Below are 11,389 nucleotides of genomic sequence, written 5' to 3' on the forward strand. Positions count from 1 at the left end.
AAAGTTTCATGTTGTAAAGTTATTATCCTATGTCTGATTATAGCTCTATTCTATATTATTTTATTTCCTGAATAAAGTCAACTCACTCAATACAACTGAAATATTAACAGATTAAGTTTGATGCAATAGAAAATAAAAATGATACCTAGAAAAATAAATATAAACATATAAACAAATGGATGATTAATAAATAGATAAATGTGTTCTTTAAAATAAATCCCATTAGATTTACAAACTGGCTAAAGTATATAATGTTATTCATGTGCATATTTTATAGAAGGATACTATCAACATAAAACATGAGAGCCTTTACAATGACCTTCATCAGATTTATTTTGCTTTCATTAATTTTAAAATTGAAAACCAGTCTTTATTGGACAACATTCTCATATACTTTGCTATTTGTCATCTTTTGTATAGTATCACAATGGGGTGATAATGAAATTTCTTATAGATATAGCTTCATGAAATACATGAAAATATTTCTTTTCACATCATTAGGGAGAAACTGAAGTTGAATTTGCAATAATGGAAATCTATGTCTATAAAGCCACTATGTAGTGTAGAAATGAAGAAATAATGTAACTAAAAATAGCCAATTAACAGAAGAAATATTTTAAGTACTCTATAATAATACATTTTAACTAGTTATAAAAATTAAACTATCTTACGTGAAATAAAACATCTAAATGGAACTACATGATTTTTTCTACAAATTTAAATTATATCATAAATAAATTAAAAATAAATATATTTCTAACATCTCTCATTAAATGGTTATATGTGATGCAGAGTTTAATGAAAATGGTGAGAAGAAAATTCAAATTATTTTGATTTCAGTTGTGAGCAATTTTAGTCAAGAAAAGATAATTAAAATAATTATTAAATTGTGTGTGCTCTTATACATACACTCACCAAAATATTTATGCAACACTTTTTTAAATCCCTACTGCAGTTTCTGCAAATCAATTTTCTTTCACTTTCTGTGCAAAACAAATATTATTCACTTACATTCTCAAATATCCTCTTTTACTTTCTTTTGTTTTTTGCAAGGCAAACAGGGCTAAGTGGCTTGCCCAAGGCCACACAGATAGGTAATTATTAAGTGTCTGAGTTCGGATTTGAACCCAGGTACTCCTGACTCCAAAGTCAGTGCTTTATCGATTACACCACCTAGCTTCCCCTCTATTTTACTTTCATTCTTTTTTTTCCTAAACAGCTTTCAGTAGTTCAAAGGAATATCTTTCAATGTTACCATAATTAAATTTCATTCTTTATGATTTTTGGAGTAAAATTATACACACTCTATTGTTATCAACTGATAATATAAAAATAACAATATAAAAGTAGATTTAGGATGAAGTTTTTTGTGTTTTTTTTTTGCAAGGCCAAATGCGGTTAAGTGGCTTGCCCAAGGTCACACAGCTAGGTAATTATTAAGTTTCTGAGGCAGTATTTGAACTCAGCTACTCCTGACTCCAGGGCCAGTGCTCCATCCACTACACTACCTAGCTGCCCCCTAGGATGAGTTTTGAGAGAAAAGTTTTGTTTTTAATGTTTAAATTTTCTTCAAGAGATTATAACAGGCAATTCCAAATGGGATTTTTTGTAGTTTATTTCAAATATAAATTTGGATATATAAGGTTCTGAGCTACAGTGATCTTTGAATTTCATATCCTAGAATCAGAGGGAAATTTGTTAGCTTAAAGGGGCAATTTTGCATATTGGTTCAGTTATATGTAATAAGATATTGGAGAAATTTTCTAATATTTTCTGCTTTTTAATATATCAATCTTAGTGTGTCTGCTTCTCTCATTTTCCCTAACAGAAGCTCACAGTGGAGCTAAGTTGATGAGAGATGATACTTTAAAAAAATCTTATTCTTGAAGTTAAAAAATATTCAATTAAATATCTATAAGGAAAGGGGAAGTAATTTTAGCATTAATATTACACCTTTCTCCCCTATAATTTGAACCTGCCAGAGATGCTTTCTCATTTAGAAATACGTTCTTCATATGCATGTAATTGAATTTCTTCAATAGAAATGGTAATGCATAGTATTCACCTTTATAGAATATAAAGTGTTTTAAAGGTAGAAACAGATTCGTTTTGCTTTTTTTATCTAATTCCTATTGCATTATGGGTATTTAATAATTCCTTGATCATGTTAATCATAAAAGATGTTTCATTCAGTAAATAGGAGAACATTTCTACCAAAAATGATGAATAACTATTATGGAGGTACCCTTCATTCCCTTCATAGAATTCATTAACATGCCAGATAAACTAAAGTTGACCTAATACAATGACAATATATAGGAAATTATATAGTAATGACTGAATATAATATAAAGTATAATGTACTGTTTTCTAAGTTATCCTTGTGGAATCTAGCCATGAAATATTTAGCCCCTCAATCCCCTCCCCAGATGAAAGTCATAAGCATTTCAAAGATTATGGTCTAACCATTCATTTAGGGGGTAAAAGAAGACAAAATATTCTGTCCAGATTTTGACACACTATAAGTTATACAGCTTATAAATGTCATCCATCTTCTTTACACATTTTAGATACTGCATAACTACAGTGAGCTAGAACCAAAATTTAAAAGATTAGTCAACCTGTTTAAATTAAGAAAATTGAAAATCTCTTTTTTTCCTAACCAAATTTTTTCCCTTAAAGTATTTTTATTACCATCATTCTATCCAAGTGATTCTGGGATGAGTCATGGAAACATACAGTCTTAGAAAAATTATCGCCATGAAAATAAATAAGATAAAAAGCAAGTATATACATATATATATATATATGAATACATGCTCAAAAATATGTACTTATACTATTTTAAGAAGTAATATCTGATTGATTTTCCTGTGCTCCATTTATTACCTTTGATAGGTTAAGAGAAATCAAGGGGTATCTCTCTCTCACAATGCACTGAGTCTATATTAAATTATTTTTAAAACAAGACCATATTTTAAGTTGTTATTATATAATCCTTTAATAACATCTGTCTCATTGTGATCCCTGTTAGGTTCTCTTGGCAAAAATACTTGAGTGGATTGTCATGTCCTTCTCCAGAAGATAAGACAAACAGAAATTAAGTGATTTGACAAGAGTCAAACATCTAGAGGATGTCTGATCCTGAATTTGAATGCTGGTGTTTTTGACTCCAGGACCAATGCTCTATCCACTGAGACATGTAACTACCTTCACATTTTAAGATCAATTCATAATAGTTGAATATATTTATACCAAAGACAATTACTTCATTTCATGAAAATTATTTATCAGATATAAGCCATGAGTCACCATGGAATGTTTGTTATTAATGAGAAATCAGGACAGTTAGGGTCAAAGAGCAGTGTTTGGCTTGCTAGCATTTTTTTCTCACTTGAGATGAATACACTGAGGCTTAATGGATTATGACTTGCCTAGAATCACTGTATGGTTGATTTTGAATGCTACTGTGGAGCAAGATTAGAGGAAATGACTGTTACAAAGCAAAAGATAAGCATCAACAAAAAAAGAAAAAAGATCCTCCAGATGTGCCCCAAGAATTGGAAAATTCATATTACCTCCACCTCCTGTATATGCTTCCACTGTGAGAAGGGCATTACAGCCTGAAGTGTCAACCTGAAAGACAAATTTACCATTGAATTACATGCAGATTGAATGTAATGGAATTGTTCAGGTGGACCATGCACTCTTAGCTGTTAAGGTAGTTGACCTGCCCTGCTTTCCTGAATCCTTGGAAACCATAGATAAAAACAACAACAACAAAACAAAATCCAAACTTTTATAAGATGGCAGATATCTTCCAGATAATTGTGGGCAGTGTGGATAGGAATCTTTACTGAACTTCAGAAAAATCAGTCACTATATTGATCCAAAAGTAAATAAGAAAAATAGATAAGGAAATTATTCTGGAACCATGGTATTAGAAATAAAAGACATCATAAAACAGTCAGTAAGTACATTGAATCACTAGATGTGGAAAAATAAGTTAAATTTCTTCTCAGAATAGATGTGGAAGCTGTCACTGTGTGATGGGAGGACATTGCAGAAGATGAATCAAAGGAAGCAATCAGATTTTCATTGCAGGCCTAGTTATTGCTTCTCTAGGAATGAGTGACTATAAGCAAATACATGGCTTCTATGACCTTCAGGAGATAGTTAATGAAATTAGCAACAGTAGTGAAGCGGAAGATGAGAGAGAGCCACATGATGATGAAGATATAAACCTCATTGACTCTGAGGAAGACCTAGAGAGGCAATTAGAAGAAAAGCTTGGTGAATGTAATAAACAGCACCAAGAAAAATGAGAAAGCAAGTCAGATAATCAAATAAGCCAGATAGTTATGGAAATTCAGATTCAGATTGATATAATGAAAAGTAAACTATAAGAGATCCAAGGAAGATCAAAATGACAGCAAGACCTCATCATAAAAGTAGAAAATCTGGTACTTAAGACTCATGTTTAGTCTGTGCTGTGCCTGTGCTGTTTGAGGTCAAATAACAAGAAAAACAAGAAAAGAAACATTTCAGTTTCTTGAGGAATAGCTAATCCCTGGGCTGCAAATTTATTATTATCCTCACATTTAGTTGTGAGACAATATAGACTGTTATTCTGGAAATTTCACTGAATTTATATTTTACTATTTTTCTGTTGCCTCGTTTGAATTCATCCCATTTCTCTCTCTGTAACCAACTTCTTTTGCTTGAAATTTATACATGAATAAGGAGAGGGTGATAGATGAGAGAAAATTGTTGCAGAAGAGTTTGGAGATTAATGGACTAAATAATTTAGCCTCTATAATTCATTTTTTTATTTAAGGCAATTGGGTCAAGGGGCTTGCCCAAAGTAATACAACTAAGTAAATATTAAATGTCTAGTCAGGATTTGAACTCATTTCCTGAAACTCCAGGGCTGGTGCTTTATCCACTGTGCCACCTAGTTGCCCCTCCCTCTATATTTCTTATTTAAGGGATATCTAAATCATTAGGGAATTATTGTTGCTGTGTGGTAAGAACCAACTCAATTAGGAGGCCTGAGAATAAACATTGTAAAGCTTGTTTTGCATTCATTTTAATTTCTAAACTGTTCTAGGTAATTCCTCTCATGTAGAGGAGAAAGTAATTTACAGAGATATATATATATATATATATATATATATATATATATATATATATATATATGTGTGTGTGTGTGTGTGTGTGTGTGTGTGTGTGTGTGTGTGTGTGTATTTACACACATATATATGCTTGTATGCCTATTTGTATGCATGTATGCATAAAGATAGATAACTACCACAGCAAATAAAAGGGACAGTAATTCGCATCTGTAACAGAAGTGGTTTCCTACTGAGCATTTATCTCCATGTTTTTCATTTTGTTTTACTCCACCAACAATTATATTCAGAAGATAAATGAACAGTTATTTTGTGATATGTCAGAAGTTTTATGATATGAGAGTAATAGATCTATTTGTGAACTTTTACTTTTAAAGGGACATTTTTCAACATCCCTTAGTGGTTGATAATTTCTTTTCTATTTTCTATTGTTTCATGTATATATAATGTATATATATATATATATATATATGTTGATGATGATGATGATGATTATGATAAGAAGGAAGTTGGCACCAGTGAAAGAACAATGATATAGTACTTGGAAGCCGTGCTTTTGCACACAGATTTCTGCCATTTATTTCTGCCACTATTTTACTTTGAGAAAGTTATTTAATTTATGTGAATCAACTTATTCATGTATAAAATGGATATGAGAATTCTTTGCCCTCTATATTATTGCAGGTAGTAAAGTGTTTTGTAAATTTGCAAGTGCAACAAAGATGTCTGTTTACAAAATTAACATGATCCTGAAGACAGTGCCAAAAGTGATATCACTGATAATAGTAAATATATTTTTATTATAAATCTTATTTCATGAATTTGCTGTACATGATCTGTGATATTTGATATATTTGCAACTTCTCCCTTGTGTTCTTTATAAATATTTAAGATAGTTTTTTACCCCACATTACTTTAAGAAACTCTTTTTTAAATGACTTGTCCAAGGTCACACAGGTAATTATTAAGCATCTGAGGTTGGATTTGAACTCAGGTCCTCCTGTCTCTAGGACCAGTGCTCTATACACTGTCATCTTACTGCTCCAAGAATCTTTTGTGAAGATTATAATCCATCTTTTTCTGAACATTGCATTATTTTCTTTCCTAAGGTCTAACTTGTTATTGGAGATGATTGCCATTATACATATAATGTTTTATGAGGTACTAAATATGTACCATTATTCATTCTTATAACAAATATTTATTAATATAGTATGTTTTGGGCACTCTTCTAGGAGTAAAGATAAAAAGATAAAAATGCAAGATAAAATCACAGAGCTAAGCTTCCACTAGAATTTCTCATTTGATTCTTACAACCAACTTTTTTAGGTAGAAACTGTATTTTTCTTGTTCTTCTTGTTCAGTCATTCTGTTGGGCCTGCTTATTAGTGACCACATAGATTTATACAAGTTATTTTCTTGCAAGAATACTGGAGTGGTTGGGCATTTTGTTCTGCATTGTGACTCCATTTTGCTGATGAGGATCTTTGGCAAATAGAAAGTAAGTGACTTGCACAGTTTCACAGTTTCTAAGTGTCTCGGGCCAGACTTGAATAAAGACCTTCCTAACTTCAATTCAGCACTTATTCTACTCCATACTTACCTGCCCTTAAACTTAGCATAACATATATATTTTATCAAGAAGGAAATGAAGTTTTTAAAGGGCTAATTCAATTGTCATTTTATACTCATATCAGTATTGAATTTCTAATTTCAGAATTCCTGACATCAAATGAGGTGATTTCAATTTAATACATACTGTTTTCTTAACTTTAAGAACATAGCCAAAGCAGTAGTACATTGAATATTATAATTACCCTTTAGCAAGGAATAACTAGTTATCCCTACTTTTACTTACTGGATTTTATTGTTTGCAAAAAAGAAAAAAAGAAAAGGAAAGCAATGATAAAATGTCATTTATTTTAGAACATTTAAACTTACCAATATGTAGATTTTTTTTTAGGTTTTTTCAAGGCAAATGGGGTGAAAAGGCTTGCTCAAGACCACAGGGCTAGGTAATTATTAAATACCAGAGACTGGATTTGAACTCAGATACACCTGACTCCTGGGCCAGTGCTCTATCCACAGCGCCACCTAGCCAACCCTAGATTTTTATTTTTTAAAGACACTTCCCTGGCTGGTTGTTTTTTGGAATTTTATATTAGAATAATTTATCTACAGCATTATTCATTCCAATAAGTACTTATAAAACAATTCCAAGATAATCTTAGGTCTCAAACATAAAGTCATTTAAGTTTTGAACAAAACTCACATCCAGTACCAAAGAAATAAAAAAAGAAAGCAAAAACATAAATAGTTTAGGATTTTGAATATCCTATGAAGAAATAATAGTATATTTTTTGCTTAGGCATCCACATCCACATCCAATACTCAAAGTTTATATTTTTAAATTCTTTTAGACAACATGTTGATGTCATTCAGAAAGGTAATAATGACACATTCAATAGGATATAGACATCTAGAAGAAAAAGGAGAGAAGGGGGACAGAGGGAGGAGAGGGGAGGGGGGATGTGGGTGATAGAGGAGAGAGTATATCATAGCAGAGGATATAGCATATTTTGTTTTTTTACTTTTTGAATGGTATTGGACTTGGGGTGGCCTGCCTGGTAACAAGGGGACAGGTGGTTGCTGGGTCTCTGGGATGGGACATAAACTTGTGGTCTCTTGGTCCCAGGGCCAGTGCTCTGTCTGTGCTACTTGGCTGCTCCACTGCACATTTTTGAAGAGAAAAAGAGTGAAAGCAGAGAAAAAATTTAAAAAAATAAAGATAGTAATGATTTTACTTGGTTTATGAAAGGGCAAAAATGAACCAAGTAGTAGTAGGCATCACTAGAAAGTGGGAATTAATGCAACAAGTTTGAAGTTAGAATCCCACTCTGATACAGACTGCATAGTCTTACAGCAAAATAAAAATAAAAGCAAAATCTAAAACCTAAAGTGATATAGCAGCATGGCTACATGGATGGTTTTTAATGGACATGAATATGATCATGATTTGACAGTTTAAATGGTCATCATTTGTTATCTTTTCTAACCTCTCATCTTAAAGGAAAATGCTCCACATCCAACCTCAGATATTTACTAATTGTGTGGCACTGGGAAGATCACTTAATCTTAGTTTAAATGCATCATTCTCTCATTTATAAATGGACATAATGACACCTAACTCACAGAATTATACATACATACATACATGTATGCATGCATGCATGCATATATATGTATGTATATACATTATATATATAGAGAGAGAGAGAGAGAAAGAGAGAGAGCACTTTGAAACATAAAAGCAACATATAAATGCTAGTAATTGTAATGATGAAGAAGCTTAAGTCAGCAGAGGTTAATTCCTTACTTTTTCTGTCTGTCTCTCTCTTTCTCTCTTTTTCCTGCCTCTATTTCTCTGTCTCTCTGTCTCTCTGTCTCTGTCTCTCTCTCTCTCTCTGTCTCTCTCTCTCTCTCTCTCTGATACAATTGGGGTTAAGTGACTTGCTCCGGGTAACACAACTCTATGTATCTAAGGCTTGTTTGAACTTAGGTTCTCTTAACCATAGGTTATTAAAATTTTCAAAGTTTACACATATAATCACTTGAACAAACAAATTCATGGCAGCCCTATTTGTGGTGGCAAAGAATTGGAAATCAAGTAAATGTCCTTCAATTGGGGAATGCTTAGCAAATTGTGTTATATGTATGTCATGGAACACTATTGTTCTATTAGAAACCAGGAGGAATGGGAATTCAGGGAAGCCTGGAGGGATTTGCATGAACTGATGCTGAGTGAGATGAGCAGAACCAGAAAAACACTGTATACCCTAGCAGCAACATGGGAGTAATGATCAACCTTGATGGACTTGCTTATTCCATCAGTGCAACAATCAGGGAATTTGGGTTTGACTGTGATGGAGAATGCCATCTGTATCCAGAGAAAGAACTGTGGAGTTTGAACAAAGACCAAACACTGTTACCTTCAATTTAGGAAAAAAAAAACTGATTATCTTATTATCTGATGTTGTTATCTCTTATACTTTATGTTTCTTCCTTAAGGATGTGATTTCTCTCTCATCACTCTCAATTTGGATCAATGTACAACATGGAAACAATGTAAAGACTGACAAATTGCTTTCTGTGGGTTGTGGAGGAAGGGAAGCAAGATTGTAAAACTCAAAATAAAATCTTTAATGAAAAAATTTAAAAACCTAGAAAGCACAGGAATTAGTGAAAACTCTCTTAAAATGATAAGTAGTATCTATCTAAAACCAAGCACAAACATTATCTATAATGGAGAGAAACTTGACGCTTTCCCAATAAGATAAGATGATGTACATTATCACCATGATTATTCTTTATTGTATTTAAAAATGACAAGAAAAATAAATTGGGGGTGGGGGTAAAAAAGGTAATAAGGAAACAAATATATCACTCTTTGCAGATAAGATGGTATATTTAAAGGTCCCATGAGAATCAACTAAGAGTGTAGTTGAAATTACTAGCAATTTTAGTAAAGTATCAGCATATAAAATAAGGCCATTTAATTTCTCTAAATTGTCAAAAAAAAGTACAGCAGGAAAAGATAGAAATATAAATTCTTTTTAAAATAACCAAAATAAAATAAAATACTTAGGAGTCTACCAGGCAATACAAACCCAGGGACAAAGGCACAATTACAATACACTTTTCACATACCTAAAGACAGATCTAAACAATTGGAGAAATAGTAACTGTTCATTGGTAAAATCAATATAATAAATAAAACAATTTCATTCTGCCTAAGTCACTTCACTTATTTGGTGCCATTACAATCAAACTACCAAAGAATTGTTTTGTAGAGCTAGAAAAAATAATAAAACTTATCTGGAAGAATATAATATAAAGTCAAGAATATCATGGGAATCAATGAAAAAAAATATGTTAAGGAAGTCTAGCAGTCTGCCTGATTTAACACCATATTACAGAATGATAATAATGAAAATAATTTGTTTTTGGCTAAGAAATAGAGTAGCGGATCAGTGAAATATCTTAAATATATAATATGGAGTGTTAAAAGACTATACTGATCTAGTGTTTGATAAATGCAAAGATCCAAGCTTTTGAAGCAAGAATTCACGACTTGATAAATTTTTTGAGGAAAGGTTCAGAAGAAACTAGACACAGACAAATATGTACCACCATACACAAAGATAAGATTAAGATGGATAAATGATTTATATACATAAATGTGACATAAGTAAATTAGGGGAATATGGAAAATTCTGCTCATTTGATCTATGAATAAGGGAATAGTTTATCACAAAAGAAGAAATAAAGTCATGGTGAATAACATGGATCATACTGATGACATGAAATTGAAAAGCTTCTGCACAAACAAAAGTAATGAAGTCAAAATAAAAAGAAAAGTGGGTGGGGGGGACTTCCGGCCAAGATGGCAGAGAGAAGACAGGCACAGTTCTAAAGTCTCCTGATCTCTTCCCCACCTATCACATGAAACAAACCTCTTAAAAGAATTCTGAACCAGGAAACTCAGAAATAAAAGCCAGGAGAGGAAAATGTACCTCAGGATTTGTCTCCCACAGCAGCCTTGGCTGAGTACCCGCAGGTGAGTCTGGCATCGGAGGTAGGATCAGCACGGGATCAGCCAGATTAACAGCTGAATTGGAACCAGAAGTCTGAGGGCCACAGAGCCGGACCTCCTGGATCAGCGGTAGGGCTGTATGAAGGGGGCTTTGGTCCACGGGGAAGCAGAGGCACTGGTGTTGGTGCTGTCCCCCTGGAGCTTGGGGAAGGGGCTGCGGGGAGAGGTCTGGTGCAGGAGAGCTGGGGACACCATCTCTGGGCTCCTCAGATCTGAGAAACTCTGAGTCTATGACTCCATTGCACAGAGGCCTCCCCCCTAAACAAATGCAAACTACTTCTGCCTCAGGCCCAGGTGTGTGAGCAGAAGAACCAGCCCAGCTGAGGAATGACCTCAGGCCAGGGTAAAGCCCCCCATTGATTGAAGGCGAAAGAATTCAATAATTCCAACTCCTCTGGTTGGGCAAAGGGAGAAGGCCTCCCAACCAAGGTCAAAGACACTCCAGAGAGGGCAACCAGCACCTCCTACTGGCCAGCCAAAGCAATTTCACTCAGTAAAGCCTTTAGCGATCCCAGGCCCAGGTGAACCAGCCCCCCCCCCCCCCAACTCAAGGTCTTAGCATAACGAAGAAGGGTCAGTGGAAAGGTGGATCCATAGAAAAATT

At 33.4% G+C, this 11,389-nt stretch overlaps 1 pseudogene; it reads left to right on the forward strand.

Annotated features, from left to right (window-relative positions):
- The first annotated feature begins 3,461 nt into the window (after nt 1-3,461).
- LOC141522883 (transcription initiation factor TFIID subunit 7-like) lies at nt 3,462-4,484 on the forward strand (annotated as a pseudogene).
- Nucleotides 4,485-11,389: the final 6,905 nt, after the last annotated feature.

The sequence above is a fragment of the Macrotis lagotis genome, chromosome 4, assembly GCF_037893015.1.
Source record: "Macrotis lagotis isolate mMagLag1 chromosome 4, bilby.v1.9.chrom.fasta, whole genome shotgun sequence".
Lineage (NCBI taxonomy): Eukaryota > Metazoa > Chordata > Mammalia > Peramelemorphia > Peramelidae > Macrotis > Macrotis lagotis.